At 38.7% G+C, this 26,303-nt stretch overlaps 1 protein-coding gene across 5 annotated transcripts in view; it reads right to left on the reverse strand.

Moving 5' to 3' along the window:
• The window catches only part of ANKRD11 (ankyrin repeat domain 11), a 223,607-nt gene that overhangs the window by 170,572 nt on the left and 26,732 nt on the right, over positions 1–26,303 (reverse strand). For all 5 annotated transcript variants that reach the window (XR_005288446.2, XM_038368453.2, XM_043494827.1 and 2 more), the window contains exon 2: positions 15,775–15,853. The gene's annotated coding sequence lies outside the window, so the exon portion shown is untranslated. The remainder of the gene's footprint in view (positions 1–15,774; positions 15,854–26,303) is intronic.

The following is a 26,303-nucleotide window of genomic DNA, read 5'->3' on the forward strand; positions in this document are numbered from 1 at the left end:
TGTTTTCGAATGTTCACTTTGTAAAATCCTTGAACAGCTCACTGAGTTACTATCAATACTTTCACTGTGGTTGTCATTCCCAACCTACTCAGCCTATTTAATCATAGAATCATAGAATATCAGGGTTGGAAGGGACCTCAGGAGGTAATCTAGTCCAACCCCCTACTCAAAGCAGGACCAATCCCCAACTATTTGCTACAAACTGATCTTGTTTTCGTATCTAAGAAATGATACAACGATCCAGTGACATTAAATGGGCGGTAAACTGAATTTGGGGGAACAGCCTGATATTTTCTTCACTCTATTATGGATAGAGGAACCACTTATGAAAACAGCAGCAAGTTTTGGAGAGAAAAACGCAGTGAAATTGGAAATATTTAAATTTTGGAAATCAAAATGTTTCACAAAGATTAATATTAACAAAAAATGTGCATTTAAAAAGTAAGTGAAATCTAACTTCAAGTCTCGCTAAGTCTGAGCTAGAAACACTAATGGAATAGTATAAATGCCTTTAGGATTAGTAAAAGTTTCCAAACACTGGCCCTGTACCAATGATCAAAGAGATATTTTCAGGCCTTGCATTTCCCAAGCCCAAAGACTAAATATGGAAGGGGACCTTCCATCAAGTCTGATTTCTAGAGTTTAGCAATCTGAATTTTCCTACTATCCCCAATCTAACTGCATTCTGAATATTTCTATAATGTCATTTTTCTTACTATTAAGTTAACCTCAGTTTAATACTCTCTATTTGTGGTTGAATTCCCAAGATTTTGCTATAATCTAAACAGTTCCAAATCGAAACTGCCCTGATAGTCAGACTACATTAGCTTAATTTTACCATCAAGCAGCAGCTAATTATTTCATAGGCAAGTATTAGAGAATGTACAAAGCCATCAGTGTTTGTAAAGCTTTTTGTTTATGTAATTTGTCTATTACATTTTGTTAATGTGCCCAGAGACCTTTAGGCATGCGGTGTTGAGAAACAGTTATGTTTCAGCCAAGGCATGCATAATGCACAGTACCTTATAAATATGTCATTGGAATTCCAATTTGCAATTATGCACAACTTTTTGCTCTAGTTAGCAGTGATAAAATCTGACTAATCCTCTTGCTCTTCATCTCCTAAACTTGCACAGGAGTGTCTTGGGGCTTGGTGGAGCTTGCAAGTACGAAAAATAGTGAGAAAGATTAAGAAACTATTAAGATTGTTGTGGATTAACTGTCTCCTCCCATGTTCTCATCCAGGCAATCCCACAAAAAAGTGAAGCCTTCTCTGTTGGAACATGTCCCATATTTCTTGTGGAATATGCCCCAAAACAATACAAGTCTTACTGAAAGCAAAGTTATACCTCACCTTTATTCAAGTTACAATGTAAAACCCTTCAAAGCACAAGACACACTGATGCAGTGGTATATTTAAAAAAAATATATTTACATTAAAACTTTCCTACTTTTAACAATGAGGTTTCTGGGGAGGATAAATTAAGCTACCTCCCATCAAATCCACTGAGGTGTTGCAGTGGTTACTACAGCAGAGTCAATATCTTAATACTAAAACAAAATTAACATTCATTTGCAACTAATTTTAAGAGGGTTTTAAAAAAATAACCAAGAAACTGAGGAGTTGAAGAGGAGAGGAATATTCAGCCATGCAGTAGAATCTGAAGCATCCCACTGAAGGTAGGGATTTCCTCTATGCCGGGTGACCAAACTTACTGACCCTCCAAGCCACACAGGACAATCTTCAGAAGTTCAAGAGCCTGCCTGGGGACTTTAGCCCTACTCCTACTGAAGCCCCGAGCCTTGTGCGGTTGAAACCCCAAGATCTCCTGTCCCTGCCCCACCACCCTGCTGCAAGGCACAGGTCACAAGCTTCACCTCCCGCACAACCACCGAAGTCTGGTAAGTGGAGAATGGGGGCGGGGGGAGGGAAGGGGGTATTTTGGAGAGCTCTGAGGGCTGCACTTTAACTCTAAAAGCCACATGCGGCTCACGAGCCACAGTTTGGCCATCCCTGCTCTATGCTTTGAGCTGGTAACAGTCATTCAGACAGGAAGAGTTCTTTTTAATTTAGCATAAAGATGCCATTAAAAAACTGAAAAACAAAAACCAGGAAGGCAGAAAAGTTAGCTCCTTTTTATTGCTATGATTGACCAGTCGCCAGTTCCAAACAGTGATGGCAGCAACATGAACAGTGACACAACCAAGGCCAGGTCGCATACACAGCAATGGGGGAAGCACACACTAAACATTTTTTTAAACTCCTTTTATTTATAAGGAAGTCATTTCTGTTGTAATATTTTTGTGATTTTATTTTGTTACTCAGAAGCCATTTATCTAGCAATAGCCATTTGACTTCGTATATTTGCTTTTCATGCAGCATTCAATCTCACAGTAAGTAACATAGGGAGATTTTAGCTATAGCGATTACAAAATCTCATCAACAAATAATAGATCTGACCTTTGGCCCAAGGTTAATTGCTCAAACTAATTGGAGAGGGAGGGAACCAACTGGACTTCTATATTATACCCATCATTTAATGCTAATAAATTTTAAATCGGATAAAACAAACATCTGCATTAAATGCTTTTCAGTAGCCTAAGCACTAGTGAACATTTCCTTTCAGAAGTTTCTTTCCTGTATTACTTGTGACTAAAAATATAAATTTCTATTACAACATTTAACTTGAAGTAAGAAAATGCTGAAGGCCTGCCTGTGAAAAACAAATACAGGATACTGGCAAGACTGCAAGAATGAGGTAAAAAAAGACTAGTTAACGCAGAAGAATTTTCTTCTGACTACAACATAGACTTGTTTTTTATTTCTTGCAAGACTCCAGTAATAAGGCTAACTCTGCCAGAGAATAACCAGAACTATTCAATAATTACCTGTGAACCATCTTATTGTTATAGCCAGAACAGCTGAAAATTCAGATAAACACTGGAATCTGAGAAGGCAAACACAGTCACACCTACAACTATGTGCCTACTGACAAATTGATCATCAACTCCAATAACCACATTTTTCAAAAGCTTGCCCTCCATGCTAGTTCTCACACAAAATTAAACTGAATATAACTCAGACATTACCCACATAAAAGTAGTCTTTCTGGTCATTTGGTTGCAGGCACCTACCAGCACTCTGAATTTTACTAGCTTTCAAGAAAATTAGAGGTAAACTAAATGTTAGATATCCAGGAAATTCAGAAATAAGGTTAAACTTGCAAGTTTAAACATCTGAAAGAATGGAAATTCACATATAGCGGCTCCACAATCTTAACTGTGCCCCAGAGAGAGATGTTATTTCTAGATCAATTACTTCTCTTAAAAGTCCACAGTCCTGGAAATCTTAAATCTGAAGACTTTCCACGTGTACAAGCTGTAAATAATGCAATGAAATGCACACAAAAGAGTACTGGTTCCTTGTCTCCACTGTTTTGTTTATACTTTCACTTGTCCATTAAGCAGCATACCTCACTCTAGGCATTCTTAAATACACAACCATGACATAATCCTGTAATGCCCTTTTAACCATTAATCAACATATTAACAGAAATAACCCAATAGCAAAAAGACATTGAAGATCAAGTTCCCAGAGCCTTCCCATTCCCTCACAACTAGAAAAAACAGCCGCTTTTCCTCCCACTCCCATTATATAAGTGAGGCTCCAGCTCTGGCACCCATCCCTACTGATCACAACTGTGGCAGTATGGGAGGGGGGCAGAAGCAGTCCATAAACTGATCCCAGAGCATGTAGGATTTTAACACCTTAAGATCTACCAAGCATTTATTAGGTAGCCAGTACAGATAAAAAAATCAGTTGCATAATGTGCTCTCAGCAAGATAATGCAGATCTGATCACAGCTGCTACCTGATCTTAGAACAGCTAGCAATCCAGCCAGACAGTTAGACTGAACATTTGCACCACTAATGGAGAGTGAAGCAGCACAAAGCAGGCAATATTTTCTTTTCCCTCTGCCAGGATTAACTCCAAGAGAGAGAGTTAGGTATCAGTATGAAGGCACCACATCCCCATCCACCTCCAGAGCCCAGACATGGCTAAATCCTCTCCTCCACATTAATCTCTGCTGGGAAAGCAGCATGGACTGAAGTGTCAGCAGATATCATCCTGCTCTAAATCACCTTTCTATCAAGCATACACAGCACCCATCTCCCAGTTCTCAGTAATCAGCTGAATGAAGAGCAGTAGGCTAAAGCTGAACACAGATAATGCTTCTTGGAGACACGGCTCACAAGATAATATCCCCCGCTATTGAATTTGCCCTCAGACTGTTAAATAGGACTGCAGCATGAGTGTCCTGTTGGAATCCTGGATGCCCAAATTAGCCATGACATCAAAAAAAAACAAAAAAAAAACACAGATCTATGAATGGCCAGAATATTGCATCCTGTCAGGAACAGACCTATCACAGTGATCCACACATCCATGCTTAATTGCTTCAAATCATATCTTGAAAAGAAGCCACAACACTGAAAAGTGCCAGTTGGTACACAAAATACCCCTCTCTCCAGAAACACAGGCTACTCTGACCTTTGCCCTGGTAAATCACACTCTGCACAGTCTCCCCAATGAATACAGAATCCAGGTAAAGTCCTTTATTATGACAATCAATGCCTTCTATGGAACTGGCCCTGGTTACCTATCCAATGACAATTACTTCCCCACTAAAAGCAATAAAACAGTCTGCCTGGATTACAGATTCAATTCCACGGAGATGAAAATGATCATGGACTTCACTTTCAGAACTAAATGCAACACTCACTTCTGTAATGTAGCTTTCCTACTGAAAGTTCCTCTCTGCTTCACACATGCACACTACCCTTACTTACTCTTACAAGCCAAAATCCTGTTAACTAATCAAGCTACAAGTTACGTAAGAAGGAAGATCATATTACGATTTTCCAACAGCACTGTGGAGGTTCTCAGATACTATGGTGAGGGAGCCATGTGAGTACCTAGACAAGAGGAGCTGAGTCCCCTGAGCACCTCATAAGAAGATCAAGTCCTTAAAAATCAGGAGCAAGGAATGACTGCCTTTGGAATAAAATTGTCTAAATGAACCTCCCTCTTAATCATATAGGATTGCAAAGATAACCAAAGTGGACACAACCACTCTAAGAGCCAAGCTGTGACCAAGTTTGAGGTTTTTCCATTCACTGATATGATGAAGCAATTTATTAAAGACGGAAAAAACTAGGCTTGTTGGTGTCTAAGGGCTTGTCTACACTGGCAATCAACAGCGCTGCAACTTTCTCCCTCAAGGATGTGAAAGAACACCCCCCTGAGCACAGCAAGTTTCAGCATTGTAAAGCGCCAGTGTAAACATTGCTCCAGCGTTGGGAGCTAAGCCCCTCGTTGAGGTGGGTTTTTAAGAGCGCTGGGAGAGTTCGCACTGCGCCGCAACCACACAAGGTACGTTAAATGCGGCCGCAGCAGTGCTTTAGCATTGCCAGAGTAGACTAGCCCTAAGTGTAATGAGAATCACAGGAATTGGGAGGATCCTGAAGAGCCTACAGCTCAGAGGCAAGCAATAAGTCTCTAAAGTTCATTGAGGGGATCAGTCCACTCCCATGCAGATATCAGGAGGTTCGAAGGAAGGGTGGGAAACCTCTCCACCCAAACCCTGCAGACTACCCTAAATTTCATAGAAAGGAAGTCCTGCTTCTGTTGACTTTAGGTGGCATATAGCAGTGTGTGCACACATGCAGTTGGGCTCCACTGGGGATAACTGGACCTTGAGTGGGGGAACAAGCAGAGAAGGGGTGAGTTGTGCAAGACACTCACAAAGAAAAGTCTCTCTGGTTCTTTCCACTTCCTAGCCTTATCCTTAGAGAGATGAGCTAAAATTAGCTCATCCATTCCCCAAACCCCAAAGCAACGTTAGTAATTAAAAAGTTTACTAGCCGAATATTTTAATCAACTGGCTGTTCTTGTGGTGCTCAGCTAGGGGAGTTAAGTAAATAAAACTACCCCTGGTTCTTTCTATAGAGTTGCAAAAATGTTAAGACTTTTTAAATTCTTGAACAGAATTTTAGGGGGTCAATTCAAGAGCCCTATGTTTAGATGTCTTAACGCGTTTGACTTGGTGCCGCACTACATTTTGATTAAGAAGCTATAACTATATGACGTTAACATGGCACACGTTAAATGGATTAAAACTGGTTAACTGAAAGGTCTCAAAAACATTGTAAAACAGGGAATCATCACTGAGCGGGTGTATTTCCAGAGGGGTCCTGCAGGGATCAGTTTGTAGCCCTATGCTATTTAACATTTTTATCAATTACCTGGAAGAAAACCACCACCACAGAAAAAGCTTGCATATGACAAAAATTAAGGGAATTGTAAATAATGTAGAGAACAGCTCACTGATTTAGAGCAATCTGGGTTGCTTGGTAAAGTGGGTGCAAGCAAACAATATGCATTTTAATACAGTTTAAAGTAAACATACACATGTAAAAATAAAGAATGTAGGCCATACTTATAAGATGGGGGACTATCTGGGGAAGCAGCGATTCTGAAAAAGACTGGGGATTGTGATGGATAATCAACTGAACATTAGCTCCCCAATGTGATGCTGGGACCAAAAGAACTCATGCAATCCTGGGATACATAAACAGTGCAATCTCCAGTCGGAGTAGAGAGGTTATTTTACCTCTATATTTGGCATAGGTGTGACAGCTTCTGGAGTATTGTGTCTAGTTTGGGTGCCTATAATACAAGAACTATGTTGATAAATTGGAGAGGGGTTCAGAGAATAGACACAAAAATGATTAAAGGATTGAAAACATGTCTTATAGTAATAGACTCAGAGTGCTCAATCTATTTAGCTTAAAGAAAAGGTTAAGGGGTGACTTAATTACAGTATAAGTACCTACATGGGGAACAAATATTTAACAATGGGCTCTTCAGTCTAGCAGAGAAAGATCTAACATGATCCAATGACGAAGTTGAAACTAGGTAAATTCAGACTGAAAATAAGGAACACATTTTTAACAGTCAGAGTAGTAAATTGTACCAATGATAAATTAAGGGTCATATTGGATTCTCCATAGACAAATCTGAAATGAAGATGGGATGTTTTTCTAAACAACAGGCTCTAGAAATTATTCTGGGAAAGTTCTCTGGCCTATGTTATGCAGGAGGTGAGACTGGATCATCACAATGGTCTCTTCTGGCCTTAGCATTTATGAGCTATAAACAAGGATAGCAGGCCCCAAATACATGTTAATCTACTTGCAAACGTTATGATATGCTTTGTATAATTTATTAATTTCCTCCTGACCAAAACCCCCCACCAAAAGGGCTGAAGCTTTTATTTAAAATAAAAATAGCATCCACCATTTGTAAGTGAATTTACAACAGACAAATATGTGCAGATGGTGGAAGCGAAAATGGTTACAGAGCTAATATCAGTTTCATTTTGTATTAAAATGGTTGGACACTTGAATTTGTCTTAAGCAGAGGACAGGTAGGGTTCCTGTAAAATTCACACTTTGGGTTTGCGGCCACCTCATAGTATTCAAGCACTCAAGTGTCAGTGTTAAATTCCAATTATTGGTAAAGAATGTCAATATTTGTGAGAACTCAATAAAATAACAGGTTCCCTATAATGACTCTTGTGCACCTTCCTCAAATCTGAAAAACAAAAAGAGGAACGCCTTCTTCCACACTGTCCTCTATACTTGTAGTGACCTTCCTCTAACTCCAATGAATCTAGCTCCCCCTATCTTTGCCATTCAAATCCCTTCTGACAACCCAGTTCTTCTACTAGGCCCACAAACACCCATTTGCATCAGTAAACTGACCTCTCAAGTCCCTTCTTATTTAAGAGGGAATAAAAGATAGGAGGAGAAAATGAGCTAAAACATCCTAAGCCACCACCTCCTCTAAGTCTTCAGTGTGTCTGGTCTTACCTGTGTGCCTTCCAGTCTGCAAGCTCCTCAGAGCAGGGACAGACTGTGCAACTTGTATGGCATCAAGTGCATCACTTGAACCTAACAATAACATGACATGTATCTTGTGAAAACATGCAGCCTGAGCCATAGTGTGTAATTCTCTCATCCCACACCCAGACATCATCCTACATGGAATCTAAAGCGTAAATACCTCCAGACAGAGACTACAACTTTATTCTCTCAAGTATCACACACTCAGTCTTTGAATGCTATACAAATGTTAACAGGTAAATAAAATGATTAATACCAAATACCAACTGCTGACATTTTCAGTGACTAGGTTCTGAGTGTAAAAATCTGTTCCATTTCTGAACACCACAAAGAGCCCCAAAGCACTTTTACTTTCGGAAAAGGTACCACCAAAGAAAAGAGTTGTGTAACAATGAAAGTCGCAACTGGTCAGTACACTCTATTTCAGTTATAAAATCCTTATGTGAGATGAATCATAAGCATGTGTCACTAAGGCCTAGATACAGTACAGGAATTTCCCTGATGAAAAATAGACCACATTTGTTACTGATGATAGGAAGAACATTCCAGTACACTCTGCCATCTTTGCTTACTCGCTTGCATCATTGGCTTTGTTCTCAAAAGCAACCATGATTCATGAATCTAGAGGGTGTAAACTGATTAAAACTTACAAATGCCTAACTGCTGTCTTGGAAGGAGATTTTGGCAGCTTAAGTGTTCTAACCCCTTTAGGAAAGCAAAAACAATTCAGACACCGAGTATAAGAAATAAAAGCATTGTTCCTATTATAAACAATTATTGCAATGTTTTCTGACCAGCTCTAGAACAGAAACATGGGAGGAAGATGGCATTTGGCATGGCAACAGTCTTCTCTACCAGGTAGAAATTGAGTTTCACTTATCCAAGTTACAGCCTGAGCAATACCATTTAACCAGAAGTTTCTTGTTAAACCCAGTAACTGCACAGTTAGGGAAGAGCCATGCTGTGCACGGCTGACATAGCTTTGTGGGGAAAGTTTAGTGAGAGTGAGCAGGGAGACTCTGCGGGCTCTAACACTGAGGGTGTGCAATAAAGGAGCTCCCCTTCCAGCAGAGCTCCCAAGGTGCATTCCACAGAGGGCATTCAGGTGGTGTCTGCCAAAGACGCGACATAGAAAAGAAATTTAATTTCATTAAAATGTTATGGATTATACAAGTAGCAGCTTAAGCACTCAAATCAGGAAATGCCAGAAGTTGACGCTAGATGTGTAATCTGGAGAAGGGAGCTTTAAACAATTACAAAGAGATTCCCAACTCTCTCAAAGGATGAACAAACTTGTTTCCAGCCCTGGCAGGGCCTGAGGTATTGACTTTAATTATATATTTGTATTTAGAAAAAGTTTTGGATCTTTGGAGATGCTACATTCTTACTAGTTTTACATTTTCTGTCCTTCTGAACCCTAACAGAGTTGGATTCATGATAAATAAGGCAGCCTGACTTTACAAGTGGAGGAATACATTAAATCTGGATAAAATGGTAAATACAATATTTCTAAAATATTTTAAAATAATGTATCTTACAAAATACACATGGGCATGTTATGGCATAAAGGTTTTAAGGATACTCACTTGGAATGACGTGCATTACAGCCATTTCAACTCATGCAGATAAACCCTTTATACAGCCCACACCATAATGCAGGGGTGGCCAAACTTACTGATCCTCCAGGCCACACACGATAATTGTTAGAAGTTCAAGAGTTGATGCACACCTGCCAGGGCTTGGGGCCCCACTCCTGCTGAAGCCCCAAGCCCTAGCAGGCATGCCCTGTGGGGCTGAAACCTCAAGACCTCCCATCCCTGCCGAGCAGAAGCCCCTACCCCACCACCCTGCTGCAAGGCAGAGGTCACAAGCTCCCTCCCAACCCCTGCCGAAGTCCGGTAGGTGGAGAATGGGGGGGGGGAGGACACGGGCGGCTCAGAGATCCACACTAACTCTAAAAGAGCCACATGCACCTCACGAGCCACAGTTTGGCCGCCCCTGCCATAATGTATTCACTCTGTATGTAATAAAAATGCTCTGCTAGATCTTATACTTTTAATCTGTTTACAATCTTATATACAGGCTAAACCACATACTGAGGATAAAAGGGTAGTCTACATGGGACTTGAACTACTCCAGAGACAAACGTGAAAATTACATAATTATTTTAACACATTTTTTAAATCTGAAGGTTTCTTGTGCAGAAAGGATGCTACCATTTTACAACTATGGTGTGAGGAGTATAGCAAGAGCATATTTTAACCAACCCACATGCCCAATAATTCTGCTTCTTTGTTATCTTGGACTAGTAATCCCACTTGCATGTGGTTTTCCAGCTCTCTCTCATCTTTAACATTTGCCTCAACATAAAGTAAATACTAATACCCTCCCTCAGAATTAGAAACAATTTGTTCTGTATTTGTCAACTATATGAAAAGAGCCTATACATTTACCTTCCCTACAACTGCCATGTTAAAAAGCAGAAAGTCATTCATTCAACAAGGTTTCTAAAATTGAGTGAGCCATCAGTGTATTAACTGCTTATTTTTGTTGACATTGGTATTTAGAATAACGTATCACAAGTCTAGAGAACTGATCTATCTCCCTATTAATACTGATATGAAAATCTTAAGGCAAATTGAAGAGAGAAAATGTGTTAACAGTAAGCAAGGTTATTGATACAATTCAGAAAAACCAGGAGCTCTATGACAATCTATAAGACCAGTCATACTGCATCAGGCCATGATCCAACTTGCCCAGTATCCTATCTCTGACAGTGGACCATACCAGAGTTTCAAGCGGAGCATACAGAACTGGGCAGTTACCGAGTGACCCACCCCTGCCTTCCACCCCCAGCATCTGATAAAGATTTAAATTTGTTCTGAGTACGGGGTTGCATCCCTGACCATCTTGGCTACTAGCTGTTGATGGACCTTTTCTCCAAGCACTTATCTAGTTCTTTTTTTAACCCAGTTATACTTTTGGCCTTCACAACATCTCATGGCAAGGCAACAAGTTCCATAAGTTAGTTGTGAGAAAAAGTACTTACTCTTGTTTGTATTAAACCTGATGCCTATTAATTTCATTGGGTGTCCCTTGGCTTTTGTATTGTGGGAAAGGGTAAACATCATCTCTATCCACTTTTCCCCATGATTTATAACTCCATAGACCTCTATCATAACCCCTCTTAGTCCGCTTTTTTCTATACTGAACAGCCCTAATCTTTTTAGTCTCTCCTTGTATGGAAGCTGTTCCATACCCTTGATCATCTTTGTTGCCCTTCTCTGAACCTTTTCCAGTTCCACTATGAGATGGGCAACCCAGCCTGGACATAGTATTCAAGGTGTGGGCACACAATGGAATTATATCGTGTCCTGATATTTTCTGTCCAGTTTTCTATCCCTTTTCTAATAGCTCCTAACACACTGTTAGCCTTTCGACTGCTGCTGCAGAGTGCAGAAGTTTTCAGAAACTATCCATTGTGAGTCCAAGATCTCTTTCTTGGGTGGCAACAGCAAATTTTAGAACTCATCATTGTATGTGTGTCGTTGGAATTATTTTTTCTAATATGTATTACTTTGAACTTACTGTTAATTTCATCTACCATTTTGTTGACTAGTCACCCAGTTTTGTGAGATCACTAACTCCTTGCAGACCACTTTGGACTTAACTATTTTAAATAATTGTGTCATCTGCAAACTTTGCCACTTCATTGTTCACCTCCTTTTCCAGATCATTAATGGATACATTGAATGCCATAAGTCCCAGTACAGATTTTTGGGCGACCCCACTGTTCACCTCTCTCCACTATGAAAACTGACCTTTTATTCCTACTCTGTTTCCTATCTTTCAGCGAGTTACTGATCCTCTTATCCCATGATTGTTTAGTTTCCTTGAGAGCCTTTGGTGAGGGCCCTTTCCTGTCCAATATTTATATAAATCCAATGTATTATTTCAACAAAAAGCAGAAAATATTTATATGTTAGTGTAATAAATTTAAAATATTTTACATAGAAAAATTAGCGTTAAACATATCACAAAATCAGGCCCCCATTTAGTTTAAACGATGCTGCCTTTATTGTAGCATTTCTTCGAGAAGACAATTTAATTCTGGAAGCATGTACTGAAATTGCCTTTTCACTATGGGAGCCAGCTTTACAATCGTATCCTTCTCAGGAGGTCAGAGTGAAGCAAGACTCAAGCTCTAAAAAGCAATTCTGTTTCGCAGCACTACCTTATTCATCCTTTTAATCTTACACCTACATGTTCATTATGGACTCGATGAAATACTTGTGCCAAAACCACCATCAAAAGCCATTCCAATCTCTCTGCTGCTCTGAGAAAACCTTGACCCCTCTGCTTCTCTAATGAAGATGTTAAGGAAATGAGAATTATACCAACTGTCAGTTCTTACGCTAGAGTTTTCTGCTACAGAAACATTCAAATTGCTGAAACCTGGAGCATTAGGCTCAGTGTAATGCAGAATTTTCTTTCTGCAACAAAAGCAGAATGCAGCTAACTTGTTAAAAACAAATATCTTCAAACAGCTTAGCAACAAAAAATATCTCCACCACACATTACCATGGTATGACTGTTTTACAAGATTACATAAATTTGTATATATGAAGCTAGATTCTTATATTCTCCTTTTAGTTCCCTCCCCTTTTTCCACTTATATAGACAGGAGTTGGCTTTTTATCATTGAGAGACAGCTACAAGTCTTGTATTTTTTTTTTCCAAGGTGGTAAGATTCATGGTCATTCTGGTATCCCATGGAAGAAAGTTCCATTATTGTCTGCTGGCTACCTCAGTCCCACTCTCCCATTAATCTCACTCTGTTGATTGCTCCACTGTTTCCATAGGACAGAAATGCCATGGTAGAACGTTACTTCAAAGTGAGAAGCAATCAGATGAGTAGGATCACTGGGGTTCAAGACTCTGAATTTAATTCAGTGGGGAGCCTATGTAGTGTCCATTTTAGTCACCCACGCTGTTTAGCAGGGATACTGCTGTAAACTGTAGAAGCCAGATTTTATTTTATTTTATTTTTTTTTTTGAGTGCCTACATATTTATTCCCAGGTACAGTACCTTGTGCCAACTGATTATCAAAATCATGGAATGCAGAAGCCAAGCACTTACAGGATGAGGTGCAATATTCTTGCAGTATGTGGAAGGAAGCACAGCAGCTGTTCCTACTTGATTATCCATTATTAATGAGTCCAAGACCACCTCTAGACTGTGTATCACTGACAACGGAGGGAGCAACGTCCTCCACTGAGGGTGAGTAAATGATATTGCTAGTTCATCTAGCTTCAGCCAGCTGTTCATCAGTCACTGGTCTCATTCAGACCGTGGGCTAATTTGGAGATGGTGTACATGGTGCATAAAGTTGTGCTGCTGATATTCATGTGCTAAATTGCAATGATCACGTAGTCCTGACTTCATCACCAGTATTAAGCCCACTAGTCTACTTCTGCAGAGACTTTTTAAAAACCTGAGATCTTAGCATCACCCAATCTCTTTTTTTTTTTGGGTAATCTGTCAGGTTTTTTATTGGGCAGCAACCACTCCCTCGTGTACATCTGGACAGCACAGTGCACACTGTGGGTACTACCACGAACAATCTCCACTTTCCAATATGATAAACAGTGAAATACTTTTAGCCCTAGAAGTTAGAGCTATTGCAGTTTAAAATATTTGTTTCCTATATATAATGTTGCAATTTTGTCATTTTTGTCATTTCCTCAGTAATATTCTCTCTCCATCCAAGTCATCTATAGTTGGACTCAATTATATAGTCAAAGAATACAAAAAAACCAGACCAAACAAAGTTTTACTTTCATTATCTCAAATTTAATGGAAAATTCAATATTTTGGGTAGAGAAGGAAACTTTTTTGACCGGTTTTTAAAGGGCAGTGGTTGTACTAAAGCAGTTCAGAAGTTTGGAATGACAGTAGCAGCCTGGGGAGAGAGAGATTTGTGGCCAGACTGCAGGCAAGGTAGATAAAAGTACAGGATAGATGCAATTTGCCATGAATCTATGCGATGTCACACAGATAGTACCACATATGGCAAGAACACATATTGTATACAGCTACACAAGCTTAGATAATCACTAACATTTTCTTGTAGGTTAAAGTTATTGAAATTAATGATGAAAAAATTAAATCCTATTTTAAAAAAATCAGGTTCAAAATGCAAATGTTCAAACTGAATACTGCTTAGTTCAAAATTTAAAGGAATAAAACAAATTATCTTTCATATCAAATTATTAAGTACATGTGGTTTGTTAATATACATGGTGTTCTACAGTTGATTTTGATGTGGTGCAATGCCACAAAAAACTCAGGTGAATACCAGTTAGAGAAATATTTACTTTGCATATCGCAAGAGGTCTCCTACTCTATCACATTTTAATTACTGTAATAAACTGTGGCAGGGGAGAGCTGCTGATGCTTGGCCTGTGTTCTGTTTCACTCTGAACAATTTTTATTATTATTATTAATACTCACCAAGGGAAAGTGAAATAGCTTGTTTCAGTATGAATATCTTGGAATATTAATATGGACAGTCTAAGTACAACATGATTTATTTTCAAAACTTAGAATGGAAGAAAAACTCCACAAACTTGTGAAACAGACCATCTGATTCAGTGGATGCCCATTTCTACACTAAATTAGCCTTTTTTAAATAAAAGCCATTAGTATCACGACAACTAGATTACAACGTAATTTAAATTCAGCATAAACCAACTTTTAATCAAGCAGCTAAACTCACAAGCAACAACACTCTCTCTATGTTATTTATTAGATTCCTTCACCATAGTATTTGAGGACATGTCGACAGGCAATTTAAATCCTGGACTGATACCTCACAACCTGCACAGTTAAAAATGGCAGCTTTGCACCATGGAAAAGTGGAGAATCCCAGCTTTCAATTAGGATTCTATTCTCTGAAACTGCCAAGCCTGGAGAAAGATCAGTTATACTGTTTGTATTATTTTGCTTTTCACAGTACAGCAGCACAAACCATTCTCCCATAATCAATCCCAAATTAACCTAATCTAAATTCCGTTTTCTGCATTCCACTCTAAGTAATCCTACTAAGTTTATATATATAGAAAAAAATTGTGAATTCCTACATCTAAGGATGTTATGAAAATATAAGTCCCAAACACAGTTTGCATGAAAAGCAGTAATTTCCAAAGCCTTCATTTATTAGCATTATGCAAACCTAGAAAATATAGAAGTCTACTCTCCATTGGCTTCAATTACCCTAGTTATAACCAGCAGAAGGAACATTAGACAAGTTAAAATTTTAACTCAAAGTCTCTTATTTAAGAGCTTTTGGGGAATCCGAGGTAGAAAAGAGGCTCATGACATACCGTGCAGGGATATTAAAAGTACCTTACTGACTCAGCAGCCAGGCACACTAACAAGCTATGAACTTTGCTGAAATTAGACAAAAACTGATGCCAGACAGTTCACTAGAATAAAATTAACAGTCCTGCTTTCATTAACGGTCATGAAAACGTTGCTACATTTGAACAGATTTTTTTTTTTAAATGGAAGGTGTTTTTTTTAATATCCATGGACGTTTCCTAGGATAAAATTTAATTCAGTGGGTCTCAGCTATTCCATCACAAAAGTTTAAGATGTTCATATTCAGTGTGAAAATATCAGAAAGGTGAAGTAGAAAAACACCATCATCATACCAGTATTCGGCTTTGTTGGGGGAGGGGGGGTTCCACAGAAAACACAAAACAAAAGAAAGTGCTTCAGAAAAAAGTAACTCAAATATTTACCGATTCCATAGCTGAAAGTTGTTGCTAGTGGAGCATGTATTAAATCCAATAGAGGTGTGTCCCAAAGCAGCTGTGTATTCTGAAAGAGAAGTCTAAAATTAGTTCATGTAAGTATTAAAACACATAGTTAACTTTTAACTTCACTTAAAAGCATACCAGGCATTCAAAGGAAATATACTAAATAAATACACCCGATAAAAACAAGACATTATCTTTGTGTCTACTCCTATGACTTTCTGGTCTAACAGCCCTTTATCAGGACTGGAACAAGAAATGGTTTCATGGCAGGCTTGGCAGTACATCAGCAACTAATTTTTAAAAGACAGCTGAAAGCACATTCAAGTCTCTCAACAAACTGTTCTTGGTTTTACAATCACACCTTCCTATTTTTTAAAACATTCTCTTTCCTGTTGCTGTGAGACCCCGAAGAAATATCAAGGAAACTGACTCCACAAGAGGAAACATTAAATTGCATGCATGCTGTCAAATCCAGTAACCTGAAAAATATATTCTCTCTGACCTATTTCAGTTATAGTAATCTTAGGCGCTACCTGTGATAGTAGGGAAATTCAGACAGAAATGTGATTGTTTTTAAAGTTGGTGTCCTTTTAATTTGCCATTCTCAGAGTAGCAAGCTGCTGATTAGAAAGACCTGGCCTTTTATTCATTATTCTTGCTGCACTCACTTCTTTTTAAGGATGTTTTTCAAGTGAAATTCTGAAATTAAAGCTTTGGGTGCTGGGCAGCTATTGCCAACAGTTTCCTGGATATCGGAGTACAAGGGGGAAGTACAATGATGGATCGGATGACAAAGTTAGTGAGAAAAAGCTTAGCACAAACTTTCCATTCTAAGTAAAAAAATCAAAGACATGTTCAGTTACTAGTTTTTCACAATTCTTTCCTACCTGGAGGAAACTGATACATAATAACCATAATAAATTATCCAAATAGAGCAGATTACTGGATATTATGTTAGCTTATTCTTATTCATAACTGCAGAGAAGCCTGCCACTTCTATGGGAAAGAAAAAAGTTTGTTAGCTCTATAAGGGAAAATGCATACATAGCTATCGAATGTATAGCTAAATAAACTAACCTCCCACAAACTATAATCCTAGCTCAGAGATGTTTCTATTACAGACTACCAGAAACATTTGGTTCAATGCAAAGATGTTAAAAAGAACTAAGCAGAAGCCATTGTGCAAGTTTCCTCAAGCAACTGACTTCATACCCTTGACATGTACATTTGACCTTCTGAAACAGTTCTCAGGTCACTCAGAAGACTAGTTGTCCTGAAATCAGTTTTAAAAGTTTCTTCAGATCAGGTGCTTGAAGACTTGGTATCATTACACATCTTGAATATGCAGTTTTCAGGAAAAAAATAATTGGAATGTATAAGAGAATCTGAACCAAACAAACACATTCTAATGATCTAGATAACAGGGACATCAAGAACAGATTGTTCTATATGAGGAGAATCTCAGATGTTTTCAATAGTCAGAGAGGAAAAAACTATGCAACTCTTATTAAAAGGGCTCTCCTTTTACTAACCAGCCAAAGCAGTCACCTTAGAACAGTGCTTTTCAACCTGTGGTCTTTGGAGCCCTGGGGGGGTCTGCAGACTACATCTAAGATTTCCAAAGCAGTCCGCACACCCATTCCAAATTTTTTTTTTTTTTTAAAGAGTTTAGCAAATGAGAAAAGGTTGAAAACAACTGCCTTAGAAGATATTTACTGGAATTAGTTGAAAAAAAACCTTCCACGAGACTGCACACAGTAACCGAAAAGCTTCCGATGAAGTGAGCTGTAGCTCACGAAAGCTTATGCTCTAATAAATTTGTTAGTCTCTAAGGTGCCACAAGTACTCCTTTTCTTTTTGCGAATACAGACTAACACGGCTGCTACTCTGAAACCTTCATTTCTAAGGCTCATCTCCCACTGCTTCTTCTAGTGAGGCTGTTCTTAAATGCATCAACAGCAAGGAAGAGTATGTCATTCTACCCTACTATTTAAATTGCTCAATCAAATATGACCTTTTAAAGAAAAGGCATTTCTTACCTATTGGAAACATGTAGACTTTCATTATTCTATGCCCTGTCTAGGAAGGACCAGATACATACATATGAGAACTCAAGATGATTGTTTGGGCACACTTAAGTGACTTCTAAATCATGTATTTGCAGCTACAAAGACTTATGCAAAAAAGAAAAGGAGCACTTGTGGCATCGGATGCATCCAATGAAGTGAGCTTTAGCTCACGAAAGCTTATGCTCAAATAAATTTGTTAGTCTCTAAGGTGCCACAAGTACTCCTTTTCTTTTTTGCGAATACAGACTAACACGGCTGCTACTCTGAAACAAAGACTTATGAATACCATTCTGCTGAAACCCTGGGGGCTCTAGATGCACAGCAAAACAAAATAAATATTATAGCCATGGAATCATTTACCAACCTTCTCCAAAACTTGAAATTTGTTTTGGTCAAGGTCCCTTAAACTCAGCACATGCCTAGAGAAAGGTGACTTAAGTACATTTTCCTATAAAAGTCATTTTGTTCATTTCACAAGAACAAATTTTTTGTCCCTTTTTAAAGTGATTATATCCCATACACAATGCTGAGAGTTATGTTAGGACTGCCACTAGTCTCTTCTATTGTTTTCAACTCTAGAATATCCCCTCTAGTCTAAAACATGGCACAGAGGAGAATTATGCCTCACTGATTCACTTTAATGACAGGTTTCAGAGTAGCAGCCGTGTTAGTCTGTATTCGCAAAAAGAAAAGGAGTACTTGCGGCACCTTAGAGACTAACCAATTTATTAGAGCATAAGCTTTCGTGAGCTACAGCTCACTTCATCGGATGCATTTGGTGGAAAAAGCAGAGGAGAGATTTGCTTTTTCCACCAAATGCATCCGATGAAGTGAGCTGTAGCTCACGAAAGCTTATGCTCTAATAAATTTGTTAGTCTCTAAGGTGCCACGGGTACTCCTTTTCTTTTTGATTCACTTTAAGTTACTGTGAGCATGCAAACAGGTTTTTTAAATAAATTTTTGCAGACTATCATCCCTTCACATAAATTGCTTTTACTGACTGATCCCACATAGAATCCTCTTCATCTCCCAAATCTGGATTCTCTCAAATATACTTGTTCTGGGGACACAGTGACCATGACCTCTATTCTTGCTAAGTAGTAATACAGAGCTAGAGAAATCAGAAAGCACACCATTATTGCAACTTCCCTCCTCTAACAGGAAAAGCTTCTGCGCTTTATCTAGACTCCAAAGCTGGAGATGGGATGACAAAGGACTTTAAAGAGCCCAGGCACAACTATAATTCCAACTCTTAAGTCTTACTGGGAGAAATGGGGAAAAAAAACCTAAGCACTAACTTCCTAACCTCCACAACACAAGAGAACCGGTTAAACAAGCATACTTAGCATGTGATAATGGAACGTTTAATATAATCTAGTGACTTAAGCGGGGGGGGGGTTCCAAGAAGTCCAAAAGGGTAGGTGACCTTTTCATTGTGAGCCCCTTAACAGGAAACAGTACGCACTGCAGCAGATCACCATCAGTACTGTGCGTGACCAAAGGCCACCAAGGAAAGGTTTAAAAAAAAAAAAATCAAGATACCTCCCCACATCAGCTTCTAGGACAAACAGCACTATTCAGGCAGTGTCCATGACCCAATTCAGACTGTTCTAAGGGTATATGCATGCAATTCCATTGAGTTCAGTGGAGTGACATCCTGAGTTACTCTGACTCTGAATTTGGCCCTATTTTTGTAGGCTCACTCACACCCCTCTGAAAGCACAGATTTTGCTATGGCCTGTCACTCAGCCTACACTGAAAGAATGACAGCCACTAACCACCATCTCTAATATGGAAACATTTGTGACTTCTTGTCCATTTTGATTCCAGCAAGATGTCCCTTCCGCACTCTAGGATTCCCACTTCTCATCTTTATCCTTCGCCTCTTCATACCACAACTGTCCTTCTCCCAATCACCCCAGCTCCCCCCATATCCCTCTCTGCACAACAGACAATACTTCTTTTCCCATGCTAACCCCTTTACTAGAAACAGTCCGTGCTTCAGGCAACTCCTTTCCCTGTCCTTCCATGATGTGATTGACTGAGGGGCCTGTCTATGTACAATTTATGAATGTCAGTTGGATTTTATTAATTCTGTATGTTTATGCTTTATGGCTGTATTTTGCTGTAGTCTTACATCATACTGCTTGTGATAAGGAAAGGGAGGGGTACCCGGCTGCATGCCTTGCCTTGGAATGAGATGGGTAAAGACCGTCAACAACTGAATGAACCTTGCCCTGGCAGAACAATGGGGTGGTTGCAGTGTGAGTAAAACCAGTTTATATCTGAACTCCACAGGGGTAGTGACCAAGTCCAGATCTACATTACAGACCTATAACTACATAACTTCGTCACCCAGGGGTGAGAAAAATCCACACCCAGAGTGATGTAGTTATACCAATTTAAACCCCTGTGTACTTTACCCGTCGACACAGCTCTCCTATCGACATAAGAGCATCTTCACTTAAGCGCTGCAGCTGTGACAATGCAGCATTTTAAGTGTAGCCCTGCCCCAAGTAACAAACCACCTGACAGGGAACCTTGATCATCTGATTGGGGGCTTGAGGCTGATCAGGAGGGTCACATGGCAAAGTGGACTGGAAATCTATAAAAGGACCAAGTCTGCTCAGAGCAGCTCTCTCAACCAGAACAAAAAGAAGTTGTGCCGGAAGAGTAAAACCTGGAGAACCAAATCCCAAAGAATGCTCAGGAGCGGTGATGAAACTGGAATTGCATGCAGGCATTTCTTATTTTGCATGGATCCGTATATTGTGTGCTGTCTAAAAGTAAAGAGTGATTGGTTAAAAAATTCCTATGCAAAATATTTTCTTCAACTATCACTTATCCCTGAGGGGTTAAACTCTAAACCAGAGTACGCATGAAGGAGGGGCTCTAAGGAAGGTGTTTCTAAGCTACTGGGGAGTTTGGGGGCGGGGGGTTCTAGCAATGGTCGGGGGCCTACAGCAGCTGCGTCATAGGGTTCCACTTTTGAGAAGGATGCCAGACAGTCTATGCCCAGGGAGTAGGAGCCCGAGGCCAAAGAAACAGTTCCTGGAGCCTACTCAGGCCCTAGGGACCTTAAAGCACACAGACCCAATGTGTGGGTCCAAACACAGAAGCCTAGTGAACGTTCAGAAGGGGGATCTCAACCAGGGCCGTGACACATCTACAGATGGGTTTTTCAATTATTGTAAACAGACAATTCCTGAACACATTTCTTTTGAGAAGCTCAATGCAGGGACAGAAGCTGGTTTACTCTGGTGGAATTAGAGATGGTACCCCCTAAGGTACAGATTATTCAAAACCAGAGGCAATCACTTACTTGTTTTCTATCTAACCAAAGATTGTGAAGGTTTCAAATACTGAAGAAACTTGGAGATGCTCATTTGCCTTCCCCATTCCATTTTTTAAAAAATTTCCATCTATTTCAGAGGATAACATTTCTACATAGTTTCCCCCCAACGAACAACCTTTCAAGTACTTAGGAACAAATCAATGTAAAGAAACCAAGACATTTCTCATCTATTAACACCTGGTTAATGTCTAAATATGTTTATATGCCACAGTTCCAAAACTGTGGTCGCCTGGACCATTTGCTGGGGTCCCAGAGCGCTGTTTGGTTTATGGTTAACTCACATGCCATCTGCTTTAGGTCCCTAAGCTCTTTACTGCAAATCAGCTGCAAACTAGGATGAACCAGCCTGGCTGCCTCTCCTAGGGGTCACTGCTACCAGTCGGAGTGGCGCTGACAGTCACCAGCTGGAAAGAAACATCAAAAGGTGAAAATAACAAAGAAACATGCAGGGAGGACCTGGCAACAAGGGAGGTATGTGCAGGGTACAGAGAAAAAACACCGTGGAACAAGTGAACATTTTCAGGGAAGCAGGAGGAAGCAATGAACAGATGGAGACAGAGAGCAAAAGGAGACTGATTAACGCCTTACAAAAAAGGCAAAACGTATTTAAAGATATACAACTACAGTAAAAAAATACTTTTTTTAATGTTCCTCTTCCATGTAAGCAATTCTTGTACTGTCAGAGGGATGCTGTGCAATTGTGAATGGATAGTGTGGCAGTATGGAAGATTAGGAATGTCTTGCATTTACATGTCACCTTTTACTCTTAACTATGGTATGGTTAAATGTTCCCACTACAAGACTTACAATTGTTCTATGCTGAAGTTATCCACTTACAAAAAGTGAACAAATAAAGACAGCACAAAAATCAAAGCTGAACTTCAGCTATCCCATCATGGTGCTTCTTATAATCATTGCAGTAATTTCTCAATCAAATTGCTGCCAGAAGCCAAAACAAATCCTGTCCAATGAAACAAGGAAATGCATTTTTTGTAACAGATTTTGTCTGACTTTCTCTTTCCAAGAAGATTTAATGCTAAAGTAACATGCTTAAGTTACCTATAACCCTATAATTGATAACATTTATATAATTACTGTGCAGGACTTGTATAGTATTAACAGGATTCTAACTAAAATTGTTAGAAAAAAAATCCAGCTAATGATATTCTGAAGTAATTCAATAGGTTTCTATTTTCCAGGGATATGCAAAGAATTACTTCAAGTGCAGGAGTGTCCATCGTAACAGCCAGATTTGGCCTACGAGTTACATTTATGAAGTCCATGTGGCATTCAGACTGTGCAGAATCCAAGTTTTCATTTTTTTAAAGTTCCTGCACCTCATGGCTGTGAACTATTCAAATGAGATGCTTAGATGAATGGTGCAATCAACATGCACCTAGTTGAGTAAATTTTAGAGGCTACTGTTATAGAAGTCTACATAACATTTAATTTGTCAGGAGCTTTAAAATTGTTTTCCCTACCAACTTTTTTCTCCTTCACTTTTATTTTACTGCAAATCTAGTGCTTCAAGAGCTAAGATGACTAAATTCCCTTCTTTCTGTAAGTGTGCATTGATGATTGTCAAGCAGTAACATTACTGACCTGTACTTTCAAAGATTGCTGTTACAAAGCAGCAAGGAGATCGTCATGCAACATGACATGAAAATGGTGGAATTTTAAAATTTCTCTACAATGAAATGGTGTTATAAATACAAGATAATTAAGTATTCAAGGAGGTGGGGTTTTGGTTTGAAACAGGTAAAGAGCAATTTGAGAGCTGTTATGATCCTTAATATCATATACACATTAAATAAGTGGGGAAAGCTAGGTGAGCACTTAAATTATTAAAAAATGAATGGTCCTAGCAATCCCTACTCTACATACAGTACAACATGCATTGTCACTAGACTTTACCCAATGATGAGTTCTGAAATCCCTGCCACATTCACTGCACAAATGTGCGCTAACGAGATGTATAGTGCACTGCCTAGCCTTTTCTTTGCATTTTTTTCTGAAAAAGATTAGGCAGATTAGTGGTACTCTCAAGCTTCCTTTAAAAAAAAAGCATACCTTATATATTTCTTGTATCCAAGTTAGACTCTTAGTGCTTTTCATCTTCAAAACACTTGACAACCACAAGATGTGAATTTGGCAAAAAATAAACTTTTACTACTTTTCCATATTGAAATTAAATACAGACTGCTTGAATCACTTAAGTCAGACAGTTAAGATCTGAAAGAGAGGTGGCTCACTGGTTCCAACAGCCAGGTATGTGCTATAGACTGATGGCACTGCATAAAAACGATAAAACAGAAGGAGATTTTTTTTACAACTACATCAGAGATACAGAACTTCAGTCACGACAAAGGGTGTCTGAGAAAAATGACCTTAGGAGCCAAAACTTGTAAGCACTTTTAAGAATTCTGAATCTGACAGACTCGTAACATGCACAATTTTTTTTCCTATAGTGGTGTGGGAGAACCAGATGCTTAAATCCTGCTTCAAAGAAACAAACAAGCACTCACAACAACCCTACAACAAGCCAGAGCAACAGGACAGAAAGACAAATTGAGAGGAAGCCTTTCACTTTCAAACCTTCATCCGATGAAGTGAGTTGTAACTCACGAAAGCTTATGCTCAAATACATTTGTTAGTCTCTAAGGTGCCACAAGTACTCCTTTTCTTTTTACCTTCAAACTAAGGACTTATAATGAACAGATTTTTAAAGTAAATACCAAGACCATGTCCCTCTAAACTGCTAATCAGCAAATAAAATCTTTTGATTCAGCAGACAGTAACTTCCATTTTGATGATGATACAAAAGTAAGGTGGACACTAATGAAGTAAACACTAGATTCAGCTGCTTGATTTACAATTATACAGGCTTCTTCATTTAGAAGTCTCTTCTGGGAGAAGTGTATGCTTTTTCCAATACCAACAGAGTTAGTGTACTCATCTGCCTTTCCACAAAATAGAAATTATAAGGGAAATAATGACAGGTTTCAGAGTAGCAGCCAATGAAGGGTCTTTGCAGCTTTTGGTAAAAAGGATGCACCCCTGAGAATATACAAGGGACTGATGAGCTTAGACTTCAAAGATAAGCGCCAAAACCTCATCAGATGAAAAACTGAGACAGTTGAATGGATTTAAAAAAAAGTGTCTGGAAACATTCCATAGCACGTTCTAAAAACATACTAGGGACAATCAAACAAAATTGCTTGTGTAGCTTTACTTGATACCATATAAACTGTATGCTACTGAGCCTTCATATTCCTCAAAATGTTGAAAGAGGAGACTCCTTTTCAAATATAGTGGCAGCATGTTAAAATGCAAGAATTTGAGAAAATGGTTGAGGGAATTACAGCATTAAATATTCCTTTTACCTCTAAATTACAAGCCTCCTGGGAGTATTTCTAGACATTAACCTTCTGGGACAATGGTGATTACATTCCTATCTGGTTATAGCAGCAAGATTAGTTCTCACAAAGGGCGGAAAGACAAACCCTGATTTATGCAGAATGAATCAACAAGGTCTCAGAAAGTACAGTAATTGTTATAGAAAAATTCAACCAGTGGCTTCATCGACACTAACAATTAGCCTGTTAAAAATTTCAGTCACATTTTCTGTAACAGACCTGAAAACAGGTCTGGCCCATCTAAACTGGCAGGTAAACCCGTTTTTAGCCCTCATTCTGGGAAAACTTATTGTTGACAATCACTGTTAGGCATATATCAATTTTACCTAGTAAACTAGAACTCCATGTGAAGGGCCAATAGCAATTTCTTAATTCTATGGCTGTCTCATGGAAAATAAACCCAAAAACTAAACAATTTTCATTATATACATGCTTTTTAATTGAAAATTCTTATGCCACATCACAAGCATTTTCAGTTCTGTCTCACTACACTAATCTTTTGTAAGGGTCTGCTAAGTCATTCAGCGCTCTAAAATAATACTTGTGTCAGTGCAGCTTGCTTTCTCTTTAAAAAGAAATCTCAGGCAGCTATGTATGATCCAATATATAAAATGCACTTAACTGTGGAATGGATGGACAAGAAGATACTTCACCAGCAGTCATCAAGCTACCTAGATGCACTCAGATTTTCCCATTATTGAAGAAACTGAAAACTGGAATATACAAAGCATCCCATTCTCTGCGACAAACAGCCTGGAAGTACTGTAAATGGAGAGAACTCTTAGATTTTCAAAAATAAAGACAACTTTGATTTACTAGTTTTAAGGAGCTCTGTAAACAGGCATGATATTCTTGGTCTCAAGCTGCTGTACTTTTAAGTCCTGTCTGTATTTTTTCATTAGATTTATGTCATTGTTAAAAGGTGTCTACTCAAAGTTGCCTTTACCACACTATAAAATATAGAAATAAACCTTACAGCTTCCTCAAAAAACAGAAAAGAAACCATCCCCCCTCAAGCCACAGAACCCTACCCTCTGTTCACTTCTCCTACCCCAAAAGCAAAAAGGGATGATTATTTTATCTGAGGTATTTCTAGAGCTCCAACGAACGAGGTATAGGTATTTAGGTTGTCCTACATCAAGTCTGAAACTAGCTCCAATGTGTTTTGTTGAAATATTTTACTTAGACTTGCAACTTTACGTTTGTTAACATATATTTATCATACAATTTATGCAGATCTGACAAACCATGAATCAGGTTTAATGACACTTGAAATTGCTGAAGGATCCTACAAAATGTCAGAAAGTTATTGCTGCTCTAAAATTCAAAATATAGTTTTTCAGATTCTCTCTTTGCAAATGTCTTTACACTTCCATCTTTACTTTCTATTATAAGATTCCAGCAGTCCATACAGAAGTGAGATTATTCATTTCAGAAGGTCAAGAAACATAAGAAAATCATTCACAGTTAGAATACAAATTAAATTTATAATATTGCCAGAAGAAAGTTACCAGCACTATCATAAGCATTTGCGTATTCAAGGGACAAGGCAGTATCTATGAATGTTGTACCGATTTTAAATATGATCTTTTGTAAACTACTGCAACAATGTAAATAACTGAACTTTTCAAAATTACAGAAGACCTCAACTTCATTATTTTTATCCATTGA

The sequence above is a fragment of the Dermochelys coriacea genome, chromosome 12, assembly GCF_009764565.3.
Source record: "Dermochelys coriacea isolate rDerCor1 chromosome 12, rDerCor1.pri.v4, whole genome shotgun sequence".
In the NCBI taxonomy this organism is placed as follows: Eukaryota; Metazoa; Chordata; order Testudines; family Dermochelyidae; genus Dermochelys; species Dermochelys coriacea.